The sequence below is a fragment of the Triturus cristatus genome, chromosome 7, assembly GCF_964204655.1.
Source record: "Triturus cristatus chromosome 7, aTriCri1.1, whole genome shotgun sequence".
Classification (NCBI taxonomy): Eukaryota; Metazoa; Chordata; class Amphibia; order Caudata; family Salamandridae; genus Triturus; species Triturus cristatus.
The window spans coordinates 35,552,956-35,579,754 of NC_140590.1; the positions used below are offsets into that span (position 1 = coordinate 35,552,956).

The 26,799-nt window shown below is 44.2% G+C and overlaps 1 long non-coding RNA gene across 1 annotated transcript in view; it reads right to left on the reverse strand.

Annotated features, from left to right (window-relative positions):
* The window catches only part of LOC146808746 (uncharacterized), a 51,432-nt gene that overhangs the window by 19,082 nt on the left and 5,551 nt on the right, over nucleotides 1–26,799 (reverse strand). Inside the window, exon 2 of the long non-coding RNA XR_014965486.1 lies at nucleotides 16,028–16,072. This is a non-coding gene — a long non-coding RNA (uncharacterized LOC146808746). The remainder of the gene's footprint in view (nucleotides 1–16,027; nucleotides 16,073–26,799) is intronic.

Sequence of the window (26,799 nt, forward strand, 5' to 3'; positions counted from 1 at the left end):
GTATGTGCTGTGATCAGGTCACAGACTAGCCAGAAGGGTAATTCTGGATACTTGGACCATAGAGCAATGGGCCAAGCATCCATGGACAAGGGCACTGGTTCTGGTGATCCAGCCCAGAGAACTCCAGAGGTGCAGCAGGAATCTGACCCTGATGGGGAGGATTTAGCCTCTGAGGAAGGGATTCCAGATCTGTCAGACTTGGCAGAAATGACAGGAGCTTAATGGACCCTCCAGAAAAGAGGTTTCTCAGGGGCAGAGGGACTGTCCCAACCTTGAGGGCTTGAGGCGGATTGCCTTAAAGCAAGAGGATGGGGATGACAGTGGGTTCCACAGAATCTACGGGGAAGATGGACTGCTCTATACTGAGGCCATATACCTCAAGGATGGGCCCACTAGGAGTTTGGTGGGACCCCAGATGTACAGAGAGTTCTTCCTGACTTTAAGTCATGATATCCCCGTGGCAGGACATTTGGGGCAGAACAAGACTTGGAACCGGTTGGTAAATCTCTTCTACTGGCCCCATATGTCTGAGAAGGAGGAGTTCTGTAGCTCCTGTGTCGCCTGTCAGGCCAGTAGCAAGACAGAGGGCTAGTCAAAGGCTACCTTGATACCACTGCCAGTGGTTGGGACTCCCTTTGAGAGAGTGGGAGTGGACATTGTTGGCCCCCTAAAAACCTGAACTTCATTAGGGAATAAGTATTTCTTGGTGGTAGTGAACCATGCCACAGAATACCCTGAGACAATACCCCTCAGAGCAGTCACTGCTCCGTCAGTGGCTAGTGCCCTACTTAGTGTGTTCACCAGGATGGGGTTCCCAAAGGAGGTCGTTTCAGATAGGGGCACAAACTTCATGTCCGGCTATCTGTAAGGGATAAAGAATAAATGGGGTGTTACCTACAAGTTTACCACCCCATATCACAGACTAATAGTCTGGTGGAATGGGTTAATAAGAACCTGAAGGGCATGATCAATGGGTTGTCTGACAACCTCATGAGGAGATGGGATATTCTACTCCCATGCCTACTGTTTGCCTACAGGGAGGTAACACAAAAAGGGTTTGGTTTCAGTACCTTTGAGCTGTTGTTTGGGCACCTTGTACAGGGGGCATTTTGCCTGCTGAGAGAGTCTTTGGAGAACCCTCTCAACGTAGCAAAGGACAATGTGCTTTACTATATGCTAGGCCTGAGACCTTGCATGGCAGAGCACATGTATAAGGCCAGCCAGGAGCTCATGAAGCACTGGTAAGATCAAAAGTCTCTCATACCCGAGTATACTCCTGGACAGTTGGTATGGGTGTTAGAGCCGGCTGCTCATAGGGCCATCCATGTCATGTGAGCTGAGCCCTATCCAATCATTGAGAAGAAGGGTGAGGCTACCTACTTGGTCGACCTTAATATCCCTAGGAACCCTCAGAGGGACCTGCATGTCAATAGAGTGAAACCCTACAAGGACAAGACAGACATGACCATGATACTGGTCACAGATGAGGAAGAAGAGGGGGACTCTGAACCACTGCCCGACCTCCTCTCCAACAATGTACAAGATGGGTCAATGAAGGGAGGTGTACTCTTCCCCAAACTGACAGACCGGCAGCACAGGATAGGATAGGATAGGGTGAGGTTTTATAAAGTGCACTAGTACCCATTGGTGCTAAGGCGCTGGGCGGTCGAGAAGAGAAAGGAGAATGCAAAGCTGCTGACTATGTTGAGGAAAGCCAAGTCTTCAGCAGCTTTCTGAACACCGGGAGCAATTCCGCATGGGAGATAGAGGAGGGCAGGGTATTCCAGAGTTTTGCGGCTGCCACAGAGAAGGAGCATCCGACCCATCTGGCCTTGCGGAATTTGGGGAGATCAGTTTTCTCTGGGAAGAAGATCTCAGAGTACTCCCAGGCACGTACCATTGAAACATGGTTTTCAGCTGCTGCAAGCCTTTGCTATGCAAGGCCTTGTAAACCGTACACAGGACTTTGAAAGAAATTTGCTTCCGAATAGGGAGCCAATGCAGAGTACGAAGCCCCTCCCTTGCTGACTGCTGTTTAGGGATATTAAGGATCAACCTGGCAACCACGTTTTGGACGACCTGAAGCCTGTTCAGGGAGGCCATGCTGATATTAAGGTACAAGGCATTGCAGTAGTCGAGCCAGCAGGTGACTAGTACAATGATGGTGGGTCGATCAGGTACTGCTGCAGTACATGGGAGTACCTTTCTGAGTGTTTTCAGAATATAGGAGCAGGTGCTGACAGTGCGGCTGACCTGAGACTCGAAGCTCAAGCCCTCATCAAAACTGCCCCCCAAGTTTTTAACTGTCCTAGCTGGAGCAGGGAGGGGACTGCAATCTGCCAGCCACCAGGCATTTTACCAGATTGAGGTCTGTGGACCAAAAGGTGCATATTAGCAAGCCAGGCGATAAAATTATCGCCGCTTTAGCGGCAGAGAACTGCCGCTAAAACGGCAATAATGGGCTTGATAATATGCTCTATGGAATTCCAATTGAAACCCAGGTTAGATGCCCTTCCCAACTAACATGGGCTTCAATTGGAATTCCATAGAGAATATTATCAAGCCCATTATCGCCATTTTAGCAGCAGTTTTCTGCCGCTAAAGCTGCGATAATTTTATCGCCTGTCTTGATAATATGCCCAATGGAACTCAGTTTTCTCTGCATTGATCTTAAGAGAGTGATTCTGCATGCACCTGATAGTGCTGGCCATGCACTGGTTACATTTTTCTGCTACCGACAGCAGCTCATTGGAGATAGAAACAATGATCTGCGTGTCGTCTGCATACGAAATCACCTGGAACCCAAAGAATCTTACAAGCTTGGCCAGCGGGGTCACATACACATTAAAGAGGGTAGGGCTCAGAGATGAGCCCTGGCGAACACCACAGGGTAGGCTGAAGGCCTTGGATCTGATACCCCTGCAACTAATGATATTCGATCTCCCTGTTAGGAAGGGGTGGAGGATCTGCTAGGCCTTTCCTGAGACTCCCACCTCCTGCAGGCGTTGGATGATCTGAGTAGAGTAAACAGTGTCAAAAGCAGGCAACAGATTGAGCAAAATCAGCACTACCGAGCCACCCTGGTCTACCTGCATGCGGATGTGATCAGTGGCAGCAATAAAGGCGTACTCAGCGCTGTGATCGGCGCAGAAACCATTTTGAGACTGACCTAAGATCTCATGATATTCAAAATAGTTCATCAACTCAGTGTTGATAAATTTCTCTAGGATTTTTGGGGGGGCAGGGAGAAGTGAAATGGGGCACAAATTCTTCAATTCAGAGGGATCAGCATTGGGTTTCTTGAGAAGAGGAATAACAATGGCCTCCTTCCAAGTGTCCGGAAAGCAGCCAGAACGGAGAATGTTGTTAAACACCTTACACAGGAAGTCTACAATCGGATTAAGGACCAACTTGAGAGTGAGGGGCATACAGGGGTCTGAGGGAGAGCCAGACTTAAGGCCCATGAAGAGAGACAGAGTTTGTTGAGCAGTAATCTGGGGAAAAACTGCAAGAGTAAAAGGAGCACTCCCTATCACTTGGTTCTGAGCGGCCTCCTTGACCTCAGGTTCTTCTGTTTCCCTATGGTCAAGCTCCCGAAAGATTTTAAGTACCTTGTCATGGAAATAGGCAGGTATTCTGTCGGAGAGGTCTTGAGAAGGGGACAACAATTGTGTCCCTGAAGGTTCGGAGATCTCCTTGATCACCTTGAAAAGCATGCTAGAAGAATTGCCTGAAGCGAGGATCTTGTTGGTAAAGAAGTGAGAGTTAGCTTGAAAGATGGCGAGTTTATACTTCTGAAGCAGAGCTTTCTCCTTGGCTTTTTCCCTAGTATACCATTGGTGTGTGCACTACATTGACAGCCTACCTCTCCAAAATAAATTGTACTTGTTGTCTGACCATGTCAGAGCCAGCATCAAGGCTGAGGTAACTAAGGTGCTGGAATTGGAAGTAACTGAGCCCTCTGACAGTCCATGGGCCAGCCCAGTGGTTCTGGTGCCCACACATGGCCACCAGGAGGGAAAGGAAGAGTTAAGGTTCTGTGAGGACAACAGAGTCACTCAGAGTGATATTCACCCTATTCCTAGAACGGATGAGCTCATTGATAGGTTAAGTATCTGAGTACATTTGATTTGACTTCAGGATACTGGCAGATTGCCCTCACTGAAGGAGCAAAGGAGAGGTCAGTACTCTCCACACCAGAGTGACATTACCTGTTCAAAGGAATGTTCTTTGGCTTAAAGAATGCCTCTGCCACCTTCCAAAGGTTGGCGAACAAGGTCCTGTCTGGATGGAGCAGTTTAGTACAGCTTATCTTGAAGATGTAGCAGTGTATAGAGCCACCTGGAAGGATCACTTAAACCACCTAAGGGAAGTGATCCAGGATATATAGCAGGTAAATCTGACGATTAAGGCCAGCAAGTGCCAAATAGGACAGAGTTCTGTGGTGTATCTGGGTCACTTGGTAGGTGGAGCTCCTTAGTTACAACCTCTCCAGGCCGAAATCCAAACCATTTTGGATTGGACAGCTCCTAATACCCAGACACAGGTCAGGGCATTCCTTGTTCTAACTGGGTACTACAGAATATTTGTTCAGAACTATAGGACCATTGTGGCTCCCCCTGACAGAAAATACTTCTAAGAAGAGGCCAAATAAAGTGGTGATGTGGACTCCAGAGTGTCAGAAGGCCAGTGTTACTGGCCCCTGACTACACAAAGGAATTTGAGGTTCAGATAGATGCTTCAGAACAAGGGATTGGGGCGCAAGTAAAAGCGGAGGGCCTCGATCAGCCAGTTGCCTTTATTCGCAGGTGACATATCCCCAGAGAACAAGAATGGAGTGCCATTGAGAGGCCTTTGCTGTGGTTTGGTCCCTAAAAAAGCTGAGAATGTACCTGTTTGGTACTCACTTTTGTGTTAAAACTCACCGCAGACCTTTCAGGTGGCTCATGCAGATGGAAGGGAGAATCCCAAGCTATTGAGGTGATCCATTTCTCTAGAGAGGATGGACTTCACAGACCTGGGGATACCCATGCCAATGCGGGTGGACCTTCCAGGTTTTTCCACTTAGCTGAGGAGGACTACCAGGGTGCAGGCTAGTTACCCATCAACTTTTGTTTGGGTAGTCATGCTAGAAAGTTATCCTTTTGCCCTGTTCACCCCCGTTTTTTGCTGCATGATACTGGTGGTAACTGCCTCAGACTATACCCTGGGCTCTACTAACCAGACACAGGGCCAGTGCTATGTTTAAAATGGTGCATGAAATAGGGTACCCCTGGAATTGGCAACAACAGACCCTATAAGTCCCTGGTAGATAATAGAGCCAGGGGATGCAAGCTACCTTGCAAACTGTCTTTAAAAGTAAATTATGTGCAAACTCGACATTGGTGGTATGGGCACTTTAAAAGTGATACTTCTACCTTACCTTTACATATTAGGACCCCTCAAGGCCTCCCCAGAGTGGGGACATGTAACTATAAGCAGGGACCTTATAAAAGATGTTTTGTGTGCCTTGGTGAGGAAAAAAAACTGTCCATGTCATGTTTCCCTATTGTAGATACTTAGCTGCATAGGCAACCATTGCAATATTTTATTTAGGTACAACTATTGCTAGGAAAGGAGTAATAGCATTCGAGGACTTAAAAGATTGGTATTGATAAAGTCAACAACTTTCCACTGTTGAATTTATCATAACTAGTACAGAAGAGAAGTTATAGAACTTTCTCTTCTGTAAGCCAAAATCCAGCTTCTAGTGGTCTCTGCTGATTGGTTGGCCATTACAGGCTAAGCCAGGCTGCTTTGATTAGGTGATAAGTGGACTGGCAGGAGCAGAGGTTATCCGATAGAGACAGCTCTGCTGCTGAGGAAGACACGTCATAAAAAGGAGCCGGGTAAATCAACCTGAGCTCAAAGATAGAGCAGATGAGTAAGGAATGACGGGCGCCCCTGCCCCACATCCAAGGCCCCAGCCAGATGGCCTAGGAGAGGAATCTGCAGAGGTCAAGGGGAGGAAAGCTGATGGGAATGAGTCACACTGGGGGCTGGTTTAGCCAGCTCTCACCCCTCTGCAGAGAAATAATCCATGATGGATTTCAGATGTACAGTGCTTTGTGGGGAAAGAAGGTGCCACACATGGGCAGAAGCTGTCATACTTTTGGGTGCCACCCAGAATCTCATTGGAGAGAGGTGCCCCCCTGCTTGTGGCCCCAGAATATATGTGAGAGCTGCATAGTCTCTCAGATCTGTTGCCTGAAACTACAAGGAGAAGGTGGAATGCCCTGCTGCAATCTGGATCTGCACTCTGAATGACTGCACCTGCTGCACATTCTAGTAATACAGCCTAGGACTGTGTCTTGCTTCAAGAAGGATTAAGGAGTGGACTTCCTGCAAGCTACAGGTTAACAGAGCCCACCTGCATCATCTCCACCAAGAGTCCCCATCCTGGAGAGCATCCGGTGGACTTTTAAGGATTTGGCAGCTGCATTGTGGGGATTGTAGTCCAAACATTCCAAAGACTATTGAGGACCTTTGGATTGGTGTTCTGGACACTTTGAACCTACAAGGAGACCTTCAGGAAGCAGCGCCTGAAGTTTGGAGAACTTTTGTAAAAAAACTCCATGAGGTGATCAACCCATCGTCGAGAGTCAAGCCGGCTACCTTCAACCCTGACCCGGCCTGAATTTCAAGTTCACCCCACTGAAAGCTTGAGAGCTCCAGACTTCCAGGATTTGACCGTGGCCTCGTAGAAAGTCAAGCCAGCAATCACTCACTGTGGAGGGTCGAGCGATGTTGGGAGAAAAAGCCTCAGAAAACTTTCTAAGTGTGAAGGTAACATTTTGACCAGGGCCTCCTGCTTAGTGTATCCGAGCAGGACTTCATCACTGTCGGCCTCAAACTTAAACTTTAACTTTGTCCCAGTCAAGCGCGACCAGATGTCCCAGAGTGGCACAATAAGTTTTTAAATACTACAAAGTGGTTAATCTTTAAAAATTCATATCTCCGGTTCCCTACATTGGATTTTTGTTGTTATGGTGTCTATTTGTTCATGAAAATATTTCCTTTTTGTATAAATAAGTGTGAGATTTTTAATGTGTATTGTAACTTATTTATTTGGTGTATTGGTGTCTTTACATGTTTTACACTCCTGTTTCCTAAATTAGGCCTGACTGCTCGCTGTCAGCTACCAAAGGTTGAACAAGGGGCTAATTTGCTGAGGCGCTTACTGGACCCTACACCGTGTTGGTGGCCTTATTACAAGTGGTAGGTGCATACTTAGCCCTGCCAATAACCCACTTTTCAACACTAATCAAATGTAAAGGAGGTAAAAGATGTGAAAAGGCCTGACTATGCAGTCACACGTGCACAGCTTGGTGTTAAAGAAAATATAAATGCAAATGCTGCTGTCCTGAAAAAAAATTGTGTCCATAATAAAAATACTACAATCTGTGACTACGGCTTATGTACTATTATGTGAGTCTATTTTGTACTGAGTTTGGAGTACGTGAGTACATGAGATGCACAATGAGGCCTAAATGCCGGCATTTAAAATAGAAAAATCGCGTGTGCAGTACTCGGTGTGAAGTTGTTTGGATTTATTTTTAAAACGGGGCCAAATGTGTTCTGAAGGCACCGTATGTGCAGAGATCGAGGGGAGTCTTTACAAATATGGTGGTAGTTAGGAGTGCTTGATGAAAATATTCAGTCAGTTTGCCTGTGTGCTAAAAAAGGGTGCTTAGGAGATTATTATGGCACTGGGTAGCGTTACTTACGAATTTACATCATGAACCTAAGGTGCGGAAGTGGCAGCTGCCGATGAATGTCAGAAGGTTGTGGGAATGGGTGTGAACCATTCTATTACCAAAGGGAATCTGGTGGGAGATGTTCTTGAGTATCGGATTCCCATTGGATGCAGGGTCTGAGACCGCCAGGAGCTGTGATAGAGGAGCTATGCTGAGGCAGTGTGCGAAAGTAAAGCGTTCAAAATTGAACAAATAGTGGCAAATATAGTCCCTTGTGCACGGAGGGAACAAACATTTCAACAGTTTTCAGGAAGTTGCTCTAATGGAAAGTGAGTGAATTTATTTAGCAACATTTTGTTTGAAAGGGTCTCCTTCTCATAGAGTATTAGATTTCAGAATTAAATGTACTTCTATTGGTTTAATGCTCACCAGGAAATATGGTCATTTAGTCCTTTGTCAAAGGTTTTGAGGTGGTCAACCCATGTCAGTTCTTTTTGAAACAGGATGCTGGTACCATCCAGTGTTTCCAGGATGGCCCACTCTCTGTCATCAGCTCTGTGTTGCAGAGAGAGGAAGTGATTACTCATACATGTGGTAATTTTCTCACATCTGATGTTGCTCCAGTGTTCTATGATTCATGTCTTGACCTTTCTGCAGGTCATGCCAATGTATCTTAATTTGTTGGGAAAGGTGATCATATAAATTGCATGTGTAGTGTCGCAGTTTGTATGTCGTCTTAAGGTCCATTTGAGATTTTCACAGAGTTGTAAGACTTTTGTCACCTTTATTAGATGGCACACCACACACGTGCCACATGGGAAATGTCCTACCACTGGTTGCCGGCTCCATGTAGTAAGGATTGTGTTTGTTTTGGTCCGTGTGGTTAGGGTTGTGTATGGACTAGCAGTTCATGGATATTCCTACTCCTTTTGTGGGAAAATCTAGGTTTGGGTCATTGTAAATTGCAGGATGTTATTATTAGGGGTGGGCGGAATTTGCGAAAGTGACTTTCGCAAATTATCGCGAAAATGTTAAAAATCTCCGCAAACAAGCGGAAATATCGCGAAGATGCGGAAGTTTTTTTCCCGCCCGTTCGCGATATTTTCTGCATGGTTGCGGGTCGCTAACTTACCCCTGCGGTTGCTCGCGGGCGCGGCCATCTTGTTTTCAGTTGCATGATCGCGAGAAGAAAGACGTGATCGCGCGACGCATGACGTCACTGCGGACGCGAAGTGTCGCGAGACAGCGCAAATGGCTAAAACAATACAACATCTCATGGAGAACGCGACCGGTTCGGGAAAACTTGTCGGCGAACGCGGGGATTAAGGTAAGGCGATCGTGCGCGCGCGAGAATGTATTATTTTACAGCGCGAGCAAGAACCAAATTATCGCAAAGCTGCGGAATGCGGCAATTTTGACATTTCCGCGCTCTCCGCGGAACGCGGAAATGCCAAATTATCGCAAATTCCGCGAACGGAACGGAAATTTTGCCCAGGCCTAGTTATTATACACCAGTGTTTTTTGGCCACTTTCGAGTCCGTGCTGTAAGTTGTCATATATGTGAGGATGTCGTTCTCTGTGGTTTTATCTGTGGGTTCCAGTAGGTTTTCCCGATTTTGGTTCCTGGCTCTCTTCTGATATTTATTGATGATATGGTATGGGGTAATCTCTCTTTTGCAGCTTTTCTGATAGATCCTTAGCTTGTATTTTATAAACTTGCATTTATAAACTTGTATTTCACTGCGCTGCAATTGTGATGAATTTGCAAGAACTGACTGTAGGGTAGATTTTCCCTCAGTAGTCATGGGTGGAAACTGTTAATGAGAGAAGACTAATCTTGGCAGTGAGTTTATAGTAATTTCGAGTTTTGAGACTTGTGCCTTCAGCATAAATGGTGACATTCAAGACGTCTGGTGTGGTAACTTGTGATGTATGTGGGAATTTGAGAGATTCATCATGTGTGTTAAGCCATTTGAGAAAGTTTGGAATGGTATCGGTTGGCCCCCTCAAGATCATAAGAGTTTCATTTATGAACCTCTTCCAGAAATGCATCTGGATTTTGTAGGGGTGTGAGCTGTGCAAAATGTATTTGTCTTCAAAAGAGCTGATGTATAGTCCTGCCTGACTTGGGGCAAATTTGCTCACCTTTGATGTTATGTGGGTCTAGAGGTTTAACATGTCTTCGAACTTAAGAAAGGTCTCTGTCAATGCTACTCAGCTGCACTCTAGAATGAAGTGCCTAGGTGTGTTGAAGAGCCGGTTTTCTTTTCGCAAGATCTCCTCAATTGTTTGCAGTGTGGCCTCCTGTGCAGGACTAGTGTGTAAGCTCTCGATGTCTAAGCCTACCAATATATTTGTGTCAAGTAAAAGTAAGGTGTTCTGGGTGCCTTTATCACTAGGAATTCAGCTTCCTTCTTAGAGATCCAGTAGTGAGTCTCTGCTTTTTCTACCAGGTTGCTGAAAATTTGGTGTAGACTTGGGTCGGGACTCGGGATCCCTTATCAGGGGTCTGTAGAAAGCATATATTGCAGTGTGTCTTGTAAGGAGTTCTCTTTAATAGGACAATGCCTTGCCCTTATCGGCCGGTTTTATGCCCAGGTCTTGATTGGTTTTTAATTCCTATAGGGCTTGTTGTTCTTTTCCTGTTAAGTTGTGGAACATCTTCTTTGGCTTTTTGGGATTCTCGACTTTCCACTTGTATTGAGGAGTTTGGAGGACAGAATGTAGATTTACTTCTTAAGTTGATGTCACCTTCTGTTTGGGGGACATCTTTGTCTGTAAAGAATGCCTTGAGTTGATTTTGCAGCAAAATTCCGCAATTTCGCAGTGAAGTTTGAAATGGAACATATGGTTTGCCCTTAGTCCATCATCTAATATTTCTGCAGCTATCCTTGTAACGTTTATGAACGGCAAGTGTTTTTTCATCACTTCCTACCTGACTATCACAGTCAACACTTCAGGAGTAGTCTCTGGCTGCCACACAATTGGACAGGCTATCCCTCTTCTCAAATAGACGGCTGTGGACAACGAACATCTAAATAGCTACTTTTGTCAAGTATCCAACTTATCCATCATGGAAATAGCTCTGAAGAAAATGTGCTGCAAAGCAGCATGATACATTCAAAGAAACCTCCTTGATTATTTTAAATAATGTTTTAGGTCCAGTTGCAGCATTGATATGACAATGCTACAAATAGTTGATGAGGGACTGTTCATCTTATACAAAGGAAATGTGTGTCTTCTTGTTCCTCCTTACCTGGCAGCAACATTTGGAATGGTCAATCATTCATCCCTTCTTCAAGTCTTAAAATATCAGATGGGGACCTGGAGGATAGTTCCGAGATGTTTTAAATCACATGCTTTCAATTGCACCCAGTAAATAAATCTGTGGGACGCTATTGAGAGCCTCTCACCTTTTGAAGAAGGAGTCTTCCTGTGATCCTTCCTTCATCTGAAGCTCTTGACATTGGACATGGATCCCCCTAAATCCTTCCTGATGCAATTAAACATCTCTTTGCACGTATCCATGACAAATAGCCATATACCAAACACAGAAAACTGGATGGTAGGAGTGCTTGCAAAATCACTGACAATCGCTCCATATCCCATTCCAATCTATCATTTTTCACCACTTTGCCACTGTAGACAGACGCCTGCAATATGGAAACCAGTACTGACCTTGCTCCTCATGAGACCAGTGCATTCTGTACTATTCATTGTAGAAGATCAGACCACATCTTTGCTATCTTTATTACACTAAACTGGCTCCCAATAGAAGCCCAATGTTTATTCAAGCCAGTCTCTATAGTACCTAAGGCTTACCATGAGGGGGCAGAAGAATATTTAGCACACAAATCAGTCAACACAGGGGTGGGCCTGCTCAACTAAAGGGCTGACTCTACATCAGGAAACTGATACTGTTACCCTGCTACCCTGATGTCCGACACACGACAGAGGGCATACACTTTCTCTAATGGTGCTTCTAACGATAAAAGCCTTCAGGTCTATCCTGATTCTTGAAATGCATTTTAAGCAAAGGGGCAGCCTAGATATATGTAATGGTGCCCAAATAACATAATGGTACTTGCACTCTGTTCAAAAAACCACTTATATCCGTCCAGGTACGAGTATCTTTGTAAATTATTGGAAATTATTGAATAGCAAGACCACTGACTCATTGTCAGTGAAATTGGTCTCCATCCCTCGCAGCTCCACCATTAAGTGAGGCCTTACCCCAAGCCCCTGCACTCTCGAGTGTTGGTGTTCGAGGCCCTCCTCCACCCGCAGGTTTTACCTGCGCCTCATCCCTGGTGGTCCAGTGGACCTCTGTCTCTTTTCTATCGCTCTGCTTTTTCTCTCCGTTTTCACTCGTTTTTCCCTCATTTCAATCTCCCCCTTTCACTCTCCTTCTGTGTCTTTCCTCCACTTTTCTTTCACTTTTTCAACCCTATTCCACTCTTTCCTCTCTTTTTTTGGCCCTTTCTGCCTGTTTTTTACCTGCTGCTGCTGCCCCCGCAGCCCCTCCCCCTGCACGACCGGCCCATTCCAGTTTCCCTCCCCGCTCCCACCTCCCAGCTGTCCAGCCCTCCGCGACCCCTACTTAATGGCGGCTGCTGTATGGCTGCGAGCAGCGGGCGCGCCACTGGAGCGCCGAAGGGGCACCGAAGGCAAGCCTGTCTGCGCCCATCCGTGACCCGACCGCAACCAGCGTCAGGAACCTTTGACCTCCGCACCGCCAACGCTATGACCCAGCGGCGCTCCACGCACTCAACCCAGGCCGCAACAACAACTGAAAGCTAGCGTCACCGGCCGACTCCCACGGACCCTTCAGCTGTCACCTCTGCCGACACACCTACAGCACCGCCAAGAACATGGATCCAGCACAACCAGCTCACAAGAACACAACCGAACCGAAGACCCTGCAATGCATCCTCCTTAACGTCCGATCCCTCTCCAAATACGCCACCGGAATCTGGGACCTTCTCGACAGCACCATCCCGGACGTGGCGTTCTTCACCAAAACCTGGACCAACACCACCTCGGGATCGGACATCGCCATCGATAAGGATAAAAGATCTCCAGGAACGACCGCCCCACCCACCCGGGAGGAGGAATCGCCATCGTCCACAAATCCACCCTCCGCCTGAGCACACTCCCCGACGAGCCCACAGACCTGATAGAACACCTTCACATCAAGATACTGGCCAGCCCTACCACCACCCTCCGAGGAACCCTCATCTACCAACCCCCTGGACCCCGCGAACCTTTCTCCAACTCCATCACGGACATCATCTCCCCGCATGCCATCGCATCCACCAACTACACCCTGCTGGGAGACCTCAACTTCCACCTCGACAAACAACTGGACCCCAGCACCACATCCCTCCTGGACAATCTCCACAACATTGGACTCTGCCAGATCATGACCGAACCCACGCACTCAGCAGGACACACCTTTGCCCCCCTCTTCACAACAGAAATATCCATCACCTTCAGCCACACCACCAAACTCCCATGGACTGACCATCGATGCGTCCACTTCACCTTCAGAACACCCACCATCCACAGACACCAGCACCTGCTCCCACGAAAAAACTGGACCAGAATCACCGACAACCAGCTCACCTGCTCACTCAGCAAATCCACCCCATCCATTGCGGTAAACTACGACCCCAACAAGGCAGCCCGAACCCTGCACAGATGGATCTCCGAAAGCGCCACCACCATAGCCCCCCTCAAAAAAAACAACAACACCCATGCCAAGAAAGCCAGATGGTTTACCACTGAACTTCGAGAGTCCAGACACACTTGCTGCCACCTTGAAAAGGTCTGGAGGAACACCAAATCCACAGAAGCCCACAGCAACTTCAGACCCGCCACCAACGCCCACCACCAACTCATCAGAAAAAAAATGAGGAAAAAAGCGATTGAAGACAGAATCTCCACACACGCACAAAACAGTAAAGAACTCTTCAACATCATCAAGGAGTTCGGCCAACCCACCAGCGAGTCTACTGACATCCCTCCCTCACAAGACTCCTGCGACAAACTCAGCACCTTCTTCCACCACAAAATCAAGAGCATCTACGACAACTTCGATGAAGACAACCAACACACTAAACCCTCACCAACCACCCCGACACCCTGAAGCCAGCAATTGACAACTGGACAGCCCTCACCACCGAAGACACACTAAAGACAATGAAGTCCATCCACTCTGGGGCCCCCACGGACCCCTGCCCCACCACATCTTCAACAGAGCCACCAACACCATCGCACCCATGCTCCACCACACCATCAACCGCTCCCTGGTAACCGCCTCGTTCCCTGATGACTGGTACACGCCAAGGTCAACCCCCTCCTGAAGAAACCCTTGGCGCACCCCACTGACCTAAAAAACTACAGACCCATCTCTCTGCTCCCGTTCCCAGATAAAGCCATCAAGAAAACCATCAACAGCCAACTCGCCACATTCATCGAAGAGCATGACATCATCGACTCCTCCCAAACCGGCTTCAGAAAAAAACACATTTTGGAAACTGCCCTCCTTGCCACAACAGACAACATCTGCACCCTACTGGACAAAGGAGAAACAGTAGCCCTCATCCTCCTCAACCTCTCAGCGGCGTACGACACAGTCTCTCACAGCACCCTAATATGCACACTTCACGATGCAGGGATCCAGGACAAGGCCCTCAACGGGATCCTCTCCTCCCTCCTCGGCAGGACACAGTGGGTCAGACTCCCCCCTTTCCTCTCGGACCCTACACCAACCACCTGCGGAGTCCCCCAGGGGTCCTCACTCTTCAACGTCTACATGGCTCTGCTCGCCCCAACGTCAGAACCTATGGACTCAACATTGTGTCATACGCAGAAGACACCCAACTCATCCTCTCCCTATCCAACAAACCCAACACCGACATGACACAACTTTCGAGAAGGCATGGCAGCCGTCGCCAAAATGGATGAAAAACAGCTGCCTACAACTAAACACCAACAAAACAGAAGTACTCATCATGGGCCCAAACCCAGATGCCTGGAACGACACCTGGTAGCCCCCGCCCTCGGAAGCCAGCCCACCCCCACGGACCACGCTCGCAACCTGGGAATCATCCTGGACTCCGAGCTCAAAATGGACCACCAGATCAACTCCGTCTCGTCCTCCTGCTTACACATCCTCTGCCTCCTACGTAAGACCTTCAAATGGGTCCCCCTCGAACACAGAAAGACCATCACTCACGCCCTTTACAACAGCAGACTTGACTACGGCAATGCACTCTACGCCGGAATAAACAAAAACCTCACCCGCAAGCTACAGAACATCCAGAACGCCGCCGCCAGACTGGTCTTCAACCTGCCAAGACACTGCCACATCTCCCAGCACCTGTGCACACTCCACTGGCTCCTCATGGAGGCTAGAGTCACCTTCAAGATTCTCACCCATGCACACAAGGCCCTCCACGACACCGGACCAGCATACCTGAACAGCCGACTCAAATTCCACGCACCCCAAAGGGCCCTACAGTCAGCCCAGCTCTCCTACGCCGTGGTCCCCTGCACCAGAAAGACCAGATTGGGAGGCCGCTCCTTCTCCTTCCTTGCGGCTAAGGCCTGAAAAGCCCTTCCGCTCCACCTCAAACAGACAACATCACTCCCCATCTTCGCAAGAAACCTCGAAACCTGGCTTCGACAGACCCCCTCCTTGATGGACTGGAGTCTGCACCCCCTCCACCCCCAGTGCCTTGAGACCCTTACGAGTGAGTAGTCGTGCTCAACAAACGCCTGATTGATTGATTAATTGATAGATTGATTGATAGCCACTTTTATGTTTGTATACCCTTTAAAAGAGGTTTATAGTTCCAGGCACAGATGAACAGTACAGAGGAAACTATTGTGAGGGGGACATGTAGGCTACCTCAAAAATGTGGCTTAATCTCCAGATGTAAATCCTCTTACAGGTGGTCATATGCATCTGTACATCCCAGGGAAAAAAACAAGCACAAAGTGTCTCAAGAACTAAAAACTTACCACACAAAGGTACTGCCAGAAAAAAATACTCAACAACAAAAATCTGACCAAGATGCTTCCAGCATACAAACCTGTTACATGTTGCTATCTCACATGTTCAGTAAAGCCAGACAGTAAGAGGATGGACATGTTTATCAAGTACTTTGTGTAAGTAACCAGTACCTGGTAGTAAGCAGTAACTAATCTGGACACAATAGAGATTAAAAACAAAAAACATATGACAAGATCAATGTAGCCCTTCATGTATATAAAAAAGGCTTTACCTCTTGGAGTCTTCTTCACATATATGTTAGAATAAACAGGTGCAGCTATAAAAGAAGGAAAGGAGCCATCACTAATGAGACTACATTATCAAGAACTTAAACATTGCCCGACCCACCATGATCTCTAAAGGTCTCAGAACTGGATAACATGAGAATGGTAAGGGATGATCTTCTTCATCAACCACGCCCAACGTCCTTACCTGAGTGTACCATAAGCAATATCTACTGATTGTGATTGTCATACAACATTGTAAAATACTAAAAGAAACAACACTAACATGGTAGCAAATATATGTAGCATCCCGGGGCGATAAGATTATTAAAGCCATGTTTGTGGCCAAAGTCCTTCTACCTGGGAACTGGAAGTTCTGATCCAACATGTCAATTGACTAATGGGTTATCCTACTGGTTGTCCTACTGGAAAGGATCTTACTTTGCAGAAATAAAAGTTGTGAATAAATATATATGAGGCCCTTATCTACAATCCTCTGATAATGTAAAATAGACTTTCTTAACAATTCAATACCTAAATTATCTGCCTATCAGAAGACAGTATTTCCTGTAATCATTTTGTTGTAATTGTATTTTCAACCATCTCAATTTCAAAGTTTTATTTTAATTTTCAGTATGCTGACTATTCAATCTTTGTCCTACAAGCTGTGCAAAGCTGGAATAGTTTTCCCTTTGTGCAGTTTGAGAACTTTCTGCCCAAAACATGTTTTGCAAAAGAAAATTCTCCCTTTAAAAGTGGAATTTGCTTCCTTTTTCAGTATAAATGTAACGTTTTTTGAAGATTTCTTTCACAAGTTGCCATGAATATCTCTCTGGTGAGGCAGAAACCAATTGAAATTACACAGTTTACAGATAAGTGAAGCAGAATTAAAGGAGATATGTTTCCACCTACTCTTAAAACATAGCTTCAGATTTTAGACATGTTTTCCTAGACGTATGTTGCACAACATATTCTTACTCTATAAAATGTATTGTTCTGTTATGTCATTTCCTGTTATGTTATCATTTTTTGAAAGCATATAGTGCTCCCCGAAGGTCTCTTGGCCAACACAATCTAAACAGTAAGAAGTGAAAGAATATTATCTGAAGCATTGACAGAACAAAAAGTTGTTCAGTTCTTTCCAAAAATGCAAATAGGAGATGTTTCAAAGTTTAGGGATCTCCGACTTTTTTTTTAATAAGAGCTAATCATGTTCAGAGAAATCTTCCTGAGCTACTAATATCATTAGCGATGTAGTAGTAACCATTTTCCTCTAAACATTAGCTTCTGAATTCTTAAAATACCAGCAGTGTCACCAGTAGATTTGTATGCTGAAGCAGTCTAACCAGTATAAAGCATAGCGCCAAAAACATGAAGAGGTGACGTTTAGGCCCTATGCAGTTTGTAAGGGGACCAATGCCAATCCCGCACAGTCTCAAAGAAGCTTATTTTGGGGTGTGATCCCCAGAGCCTTTGTCATGAGTTCTCATGAGATCTGATTAGTCATCCTCAGAGTATGACTTTTGCAGTCTTTGCCACTTAGGGCTGAGGGGGTGATTCATAGGTTTTGAGTGGAGTTAGATTATGGTGAGCTCATACAGGCCTGAGATCAATGCTTTATAGTGGCACCAATTCAACAAATGGACATGTACTGGAGAGGGTGCCACATTTCATGGCTGCAGACCTGCCTTGATGGATAACCATTGCCCTTATCGAAACGTCTTGCAGAATTGGCTTTTGTGCAAATGAATCCAAGATCATAATTCCACTAAGGCTTTAAGGGCGCCATCTGATGTAAGCTGAGCAATTGTCAAGCCAGTCATGCCATAGAAACGCTCAGTACTTGAGCAAGTAGAAGTGTCAGACGCTGTAACGTTGGTTCCAGGTTTCTGTTAGAAAAGGAACAGAGGTGGATTTCTAGATTGGCTACCAGTACAACTGGACTTAATGATGCCATTCTTTGGGGCAGGCTTGTGTTGTAACGTTTTGAGTACTATGAGCCATGTGTGATATTGTTATGAGTACGAGTGTGGTCACTTGCAAATTAGGATATGTTAGCACCTACGCCATCAAACCCTCTGTCACCTGCTCTGATATTATATTTATGGGGAGTTCTTGTGGAACATCAAGGGAAAGCTTTTCCAGCACTGCGATGTACCCCTTATACAACAAGACAATTTAACTGGCTGATAACACAAAATGAAAGGATCAGCTTTTATACTTTATGAGGCTATATAACATGGAGTATGGCATATGGAATATACACCTGCTATCCTGTATGATAGTAATCTAAAAAACAATGTGAAACGGTTACTAAATAACATTGCCAATCCCCGATAGGCTAACATATTCTGTGGCCGTCAAGGATGAGTCTCATTGGCCACAGGTGGGTAGGGTCATCATCATGTACGTCACATGCTGACGAAAACAAAAGATGGAGCCCATGCACTCCAACATATAAGAGCTGCGGGAACCAAATTGATGACTGTATGATGTCGCTCGGACACCTTATCCGAAGTCTTTTGTATCACTGCGACAGTTCTCTTCCTTTATTTATTTATTTTCCAGTGTGTGGCGTTTGGACCAGTCTGTCTGTAACCTAACCAGGGGGCGTTAAAAAAAGCCTTTAAAAGTGTGTATTCCTAAATACGTCTTCCTCCTACGCATTGTGATAAAAGGTTCTCCAGACTCAATGATATACTAATGCCAGGGGTAAGTGGGGCAAGTCAGATTCTGATGACCGGGTTGTTGTGCAGTTTTTTGTGCAGTTATGTATAGAACACACAGGAGTGTGGTTGAGTGAGCGTTAGAATTGGTGCATTTTGTATAGATGTGAAAGAAAGTCATTACTCACAAAAAGTACATTTTCTTGAGTGTTACAGCATGCAGTGAATCACGAGTGTTACACAAGTGGGGAGAAACTCAACAATGAAGATCAAAGACATTTTTTCCTGTTTTTTAGAAACTCAAAACTGGGAAGTGCCTCGCAACTGAAAATGCTGTATTATAGATGCATATGTGTATGTGTGCATGGTAAGAATGTGGTGTAATTCAGGCTGGAAGCCTAAGTATAACACTGGGAAGCTGGAAGGTCATTATGAAAGCTGGATGACATTTCTAGCCAATAACCACCAGTTGAAACATGTTGACCCATGGTTTCAGGAGACATTGATTCTCCCTATACATCCAACCTCTTGTCATTTTACCCTGCCCGTTTCAGCGATCCAATAAGTGGCCTTATCTAAGGGACACCCAGAGGCATTTTAACGTGATCCTGGACAATATCAAGGTGCTCCTCCCAAAAGTAGGTTTGAGCCTGTCCGATACATGCTTTAGTTTATCGAGTGAGTATTTGATGATGAAGCGTGACACATAGAAATTTGTGAGTCAATATCTGTTAAAAAACACAGGTTTCGCCTCCCGTCCCCCAACCTAGGAGGCTAGCTTTACTTTGGTTTTGAATAATTCCATATAAATATCCTATTTGTCATGGGTAATACTGCATTGTTCCAGGCAGAGGCACCAGAGTGAAAAACATCTCTTCTCTAATGATTGATGTGTCGAGGACCATACACACAACAACTCCATTAACATGGAACTGTCAAGGTCTCTTACAAACTTGATTCATTACATTGAGCATGGATTCCAGTTGCATTTGGTTGCTGGTACCTCTCCCGTTGAATTCAGTCTGGGGTTTACTTCTTCATATTCAGATGGTAAGCAATCTCGGAGAGATGGATTGCCCTATAGTATGTCCCCATCTGTAGCAGTTGTAACCCTCCAGAACTGGTAGCAGCTTGTAGCTTTGATAAGTCAAGCCTGGGTGGGCTCAAACCCCAGACATATTCTTGTATCAGGCTATCATTAACCTTAACATGGAAACGGGTATCTCAACTAGTAGCATGACACAAAGAAAGTTCACCCTGGGTGCCAAATCACCTTCACTGTTTGGGCCCTACTCCTGGAAAGAACTGTGGTGTTTCCCATTTAACAAATTCAGCTTTCATTGTTTCAAGTAGACTTAAAATATTGTCCTTCACTGTAACAGGAAAATCCTCACTGTTTTAGTATGCAAAGTGGCAGTTTAAAGGGAAAATTGACCTGAGCCCATATAGTGGCATTGGGCATCATAGACCAGGCTTTGCATTTGGTCTAGTTTATTTTCTACCCTGAAAAACCAGTGAAGTCATGAATGAGGTCCATCAGTGACTTCCGGATTACTTATGGTCAGCAGCACATTGTTCAGTTACAGCATGAGTTTGAGTTGGTCCCCCAATGCCATGCAAATCCAGTTGATCTTGGGAGATGTTCTGACGGCTATTGCCAAATCTTCTAATGCCAGCAGATTAAGGAACTGGCAACCCCCTGGCTCATGCCCCTACTCATCACAATGTTGTTGGAGAGGAACCCACTACAGTTGATCCTTGTTGTAGGTTCTTGGTGCAACCAACTTATCATCTACATGTGTGAGACCCAGACTAAACGATCACAGAGTCTTAAACAGATCACTCAATCAAACGCTTTTTCAACATTGAGGAAAAACATAATTCTCTCACCAGCATCTTGTCCGGTTTGCCATTAGAGGTGCAGGAGTGTCCACACTATTCAAACAAGAGCAGTTAGGCACAAAACCTACCTGATTTTTTTGCACCAACAGGTGGATAATGATGGTAAGTCTTATTGCAAAAGTGTTTGCCAAAATGTTTACATCCCAATTGAGTAATGAGAGGAGCTTATAATTGGTGAAAGAAGATGCATTTCTCCCGGGCTCAGGAATCAGTGAGGTCTATGCCCTGTTAAACCCTGGTAGAAGGGCCCTCTTCTTGCTAGACTTTCCCCAGAAGTGACACTACAATAGAGCATGTTGCTTTATAGAATTCCATTGGGAATCTCTCTTCCCTGGGGCCCTGCCAATCTACATTAGTTGTATTGCCTCTGCTATTTGGTGTCCAAGATCTCGTCATCCAATCCATATCACAGATGTTGAGGCAGTTGTGGAATAGATAGCTATGTCATTAGTGCTTCTTCCCAGGTTGTATTGTCAGGTGTCTCATAAATGTGATTAGAAGGAGATAAAAAAAATTGTTATAACCAATGGTTTTGGTAGAATGTTACCCCAGAGTCAAGTATTCAAGGAATTGTTGATTGTGTTTCCTGTTGCTTAAGCTGTAGGGCTAACATTCTTCCTTGTTTTCTCTATGCTCATACATTTTTTTCTAATATGCAGCCAAATCCTTCTCTGCCAAAGTAGAAGACATTTTTAGATAATCAAACGATTCCACAGCCGACCAATGTCGCGCACATCAGTGTCATAGTCCCATAAACATGTAGATCCTGTGACAATCAGCTCCGAGACCTGCTGTGTTTAGATCTCACTGGAAAACCAGAGACGAAAAATGAAAAAAAATGGAGGTGGCACCAGGTGTGAAGTCACAATTTCGTGAGAACGAGTTGGTTCAAAGCAATATTTTATTCTTCTTTGTATGCAATATAAAAGCAACAGCCAACGCGTTTCGTTCCTTTTTAACGGAACTTCATCAGGGCTGCAATCAACACAAAACAACGTATAAATAACGACATTTATACAGACAAAAACATTTGATAGAAAAGGACAATATAAACCAATCACATTCATGACACTAAAACTTAGATCACAAACATATATATAAAAAAACAATTAATACACCATGTCAAACAATACGTATAAACACTACTGATCACTATCATAGGCGATATCTTCCTTTGAAATACATATATATGCACATACTTAAGAACAACCAATTTCCACAAATTAATACTATTTACAGTCATATAAATCAGTTGCCTCATTTTAGGAAAACGAAAAATGAAAAAAAGGAGAGAAAAATAAAATAGATGAAGGAAGAGTAGGATAAATCAATATGTTATATGAAACCATATAGGATTGAAATGTTTTTAATTGGACATACTCCAGGTGATACAGAAAGATCATAGTATTTTCAATGTGGATAGATAATACAAATAAAAACAAAACATTTTCAATGTGAACAAATGAATAAGTAAATGAGATCTCACCAGAGAGTAGCCAAAATAGTTCGTTTACGAATAATGTCTCTGTAAGTGTCCAAGATAAGGGTCATCAAAGTATGATATGGTCTATCTACAAATGAGCGAATAATACCCGTTAAGGTCCCAATATATTACAGTTTCTGCACAAAAAATATAGTTCCCCCAATCTGAGCACCTAGCGGGGCTGCTCATTAAAAATGAATGCACACCTGCTAATGGGACATGGGCAGACAGTGGACACCCCAAAGAAACCATAGGGAATTGTGTAGTCAAAAGTACCCGCCTATCCCAACAACATAAGAGCTTCTCACATGTCTGTACATAACCCATGCCCCAGGTATTAAGTTGAAATATGTTAAACATGTGAACAACACCATTGCTCCATGCTCAATCAAAGAACACATCTCATGTCTAGCTCATCATCAGTTGATGTAGGCTCATAATAATAACCACAAATGGAATTCAGCATTCTGATACTGGGGCTATTTTCTAATATGACAATAGCTCTTATTAGAGGGAACAAATTACAAAATTATCTGTAACGGGCCATTATTTATCTAAGAATCAATGTTTCAACAATAATATCGACTCTTAGTGAAAAAGAAAAGAAAGTCAGGGTACAAAGTTAGCTCATTGTTAACGTAACAGATCTCAAAGGGAACGCATGTTGTAGTTAATCTACATAAGAACCTAGTGTACGACGAAACTTGCTAAATACATAACAGACCGGCACTTGGATAAATAATTGGACATCGACCTAATATATGCCGACATCTACGACCTGTCATGCAAAGATATGCACAGCCCACCAAGGTGTTCACTTACGTAATAGCAGCGTTACAATTGACGCCTCTCGATGCGAGATTCCAAGCCCACAGTCCGGAAAGGAAGCAACCAAACCCATTTTACGAGCAGCTTATAAAGAGTGTATCTTGCTAGGACGCACGAAATTACGCTTAGCGTCAGAAAGAGAAAAAGGGTTCGTTAATCACAACAATACGCTCAGCGCCATCTTTGAATGTGCAAAACCTCGTAAAATGCACATCTTTATTTGGATCATAATTCTTAAATACAGCTCCAAATGTTTGCTTTATATAACAAACCATACTTATTGTACCAAACGCCCATAGCGATAATATCATGGCATTATCAAAGAGATGACTGGTTCACGAAGGTGTAAACAACTATAACACCAATGTCAAAAGTAAGATAAAAATTAGCAAAAAAACCAGGGTAAAATGCGAATATACATGCAAAACAACAAATGTATCAATTTGTTGTTTCAAAAACGCACCGACCAGCTTGTGCACGGGCACAAAGTACGTCCCATACTGCAACGAGTATTACTCACAATAACAGAGAGCTGAAACCAATAAAATAGGCGCCATATTGAAATGTTCAGAAGTCTTGGTGGGCGCATGTAAATAAACCATACAGCTTATGACAGGCAACTGGAAGCAACTGGTATCTGGTAATATAAACCAGTATATAAAATAAAAATCTGTCTCAAAGGATATCTCCCAATCATTGTGTCCCCGGACTATATAAAAATAAAAGGTGATCAGTAAATCAGGAATGTATATCATACTATCTTACTTTTTGAATAAAAAAGGAAAAAGACATATTTTTTCGAACTCCCAAAAGGCTATAAAAGGGGGTAGAAATAGTTAATATGTTCATATCCAATAGGTCTCCACAATACCATTGTTAGTGAAGTAAAAAACAATATGAATTGGAAGAAAAGGATATAGGAAGCCCAAACTAGGTCCCAATATACTAATGTATATCCGAAAAGGATCTATATATGTATAATGATAGCGTCCCAAAGCCGGTGCACCTGAAGTGAAGTTCCGGAAGAGATATACAGGAAAAATGGATGTATAATTCCAATCGCTCAGTGGGCCACCACTTTATAAAAAATAGTGCATTTCACTATCAGTATTGTGCCCAAGTTGGGTGGCACGTAAACGACATATCCATTTGGCTTCCGCCCTTCTTAACATGAGCTCTCTATTACCACCCCTCCTATTCACCGGGATGTGTTCAATCGCATGGAACCAAAATGTATTGTCGTGTGCATGTGTCAAATTGTAATGTTCCGTAATAGGGTATCTGAAGTCCTTGCCCCTAATTGCTCTTCGATGCTCCTGGATTCGTAATTTCAAAGGGCGAACCGTGCTGCCCACATAGATTTTTTCACATGGGCAACCCAACACATACACAATGTGTGTAGAATTACAATTGCAAAACTGGTCAATGGTATACATATGGTTAGTGTTGTAAGAAAAAGAAGTTGTTTTGTTTCTGCCCATAGGGCAAATGATACAAGTCCCACATCGGAAAAAACCTTTAGGTTTGGGAGGCAGCCATGTTCCACCACTAGATATTGATGTTACATAGCTGGGGCATAAAAGATTACGTATGTTCATGCCCTTTCTGAATGTAATAGAAGGTCTATTCCCTAGGTACTCTCTCAACCCAGGGATAACCGTCAATAGATGCCAGTTCTTACGGAGTACATTGAAGATCTTATCACAATGTGTGGTATATTGAGTAACAAACCTGACTCCAACAGTGTTTTTCTTTAAGCATTTTTTGTTGTTTTTTGGTCTATTGCACAGAGTGGTATCCCTATTGATCAAATTAATCTTTGCTTCAGCTCTATTCACATTATTGATGTCATAACCTCGTTTTAAGAATCTGTGTTTAGTCTCCGCAACATTAGCCTGAAAGGTTTCCTTTTCACTACAATTTCTTCTTACACGGGTTAGTTCGCCAAAAGGTATGTTTTTGATGACGGAACTCGCGTGTGCACTTGATGCGTGGAGCAGGGAATTGCAAGATGTTGCCTTACGATACAACTTGCTTTGTATTACCCCAGTTTTTGACATAGAAAGTTATGTCGAGAAAGTTGATGGTATCTCTGTGATGGGACATGGTAAGTTTTACATTTAACAAATTCTTGTTCAAATAATGATGATATTCTTCTAATTGTTCAACTGATCCCGTCCACAAACAGATAATATCATCGATGTACCTCCCCCAGTACACCACATACTGTGTCCAGGGGGAGGCACATCTAGCACAGGCATGCTCCCTCTCATACCACTCCATAAAGAGGCAAGCATAAGAGGGAGCAAACCTAGAGCCCATCGCGGTCCCTTTGATCTGTTGGAACCAACGATCATTGGAAAGGAAAAAGTTGTTCAACAATATTAGGTCAATCATCTCAACAATCATCTCGTTCTGTGCATATAGCTCTGCCCCCTCCTTATTAAGGTAAGACTGCACTGCCATAATACCGTGTTTCCTATCTATACAGGTGTAGAGGCTTTCGACATCGAAAGTAACAAACATAAGGTCTTCTGACCACTCAAAGTCCTGGAGCTTCACTAGAATATCCTTGCTGTCCCTGATGTATGATGGCACACCCAAAACATGTTTTTGTAGTTTTAAGTCAACATATTCGGCCAGTTTCTCAGTCGGCGAGCCCACCCCAGAGATAATCGGCCTACCAGGGGGGAATTGTCCCCCCTTATGTACTTTGGGCAAAATGTAAATACATGGAAAGGAGGGACAATCAACCCGTAAGTTTCTGTATTCATCCTCAGTGTAAACCCGAGTCCCTCCATTCACATAATACCGAATTGATTTTCAATGTAACATTAGGGATAGGATTTTCACTTATCTTCTTGTAGTTGTTAGTGTCACTGAGCTGTCGATCAATTTCCTTCAAGTAATCACAATGGTTCATAACTACAACGTTGCCGCCCTTATCGGCTTCACAAATAACAATCTCATCGCTTCCCTAAGACGTTGAAGTGCCTGACGTTCACAAAAAGTGAGATTCATTTTAGTACGACCGTCATGTTTACTTGAAGTTTCAAGTTTATACAAATCCTCCGCTACCTGTCTATGGAAAATATCAATATTCGGGTGATACCCGCCTACGGGGACAAACTTGGATTTGGGACGCAGGAGACTGTCAGTTGGAATATCTTGTGTAATATCCAATTCTCTAAGCAAATTTGTCATTTCAGAGCCTTCCTCATCAACAATTGAAAGGAGACATTGGATATTACGTACATCGGCAATGGTATGTGTGCCTTCTTCCCTCATAATTACTGATCTCACTAGTTTGGGAGTTTGCTCTGAAAAAAAGTCCTTAAGTTTTAAAATCCTAGTAAACTTAAAAAGATCGACATGTATGTTCGTAAAATCTCCACTTTGAGTTGGACAAAAGTTAAGACCTTTACACAAAAGTTTTGTTTCCTCTGCATCCAATATTTTATTAGAGAGATTTACAATTCTCAAATCAGAGATATTTTCACTCGTGTTGCAATGACTAGTAATCTCACAAGCATTATAACTCATATCATTAGGGGTCTGGTTGTTCAAGATCTTTTGGATCTGACTACAACCTCCACTTTTTCTGCTGGCAGCTTGTTGGCCCCTTTTCCTTTTACGGCCTCCCCTCCTAGTTTTTGCAAGCTCTTTTTTCTGTTGTATGCGACTTGAAATTCGTAACTTTGCTAATTCCTTTTGGAAGGACGAGGCCCCTTCTCCTAAAGGGATCTCCTGATTAGTGTTGGAAGATGTCGTACTGTTTGTGGAAGAGACTGAGAGGTTACTCACAGAGTGAACATCATCTACATCCTCCCTTTCTTCCCTATTTCTCTTTTTATCGTCAGTCCCTGATAGATGGTCAAACTTCTTAGCGAAAGTATAGATA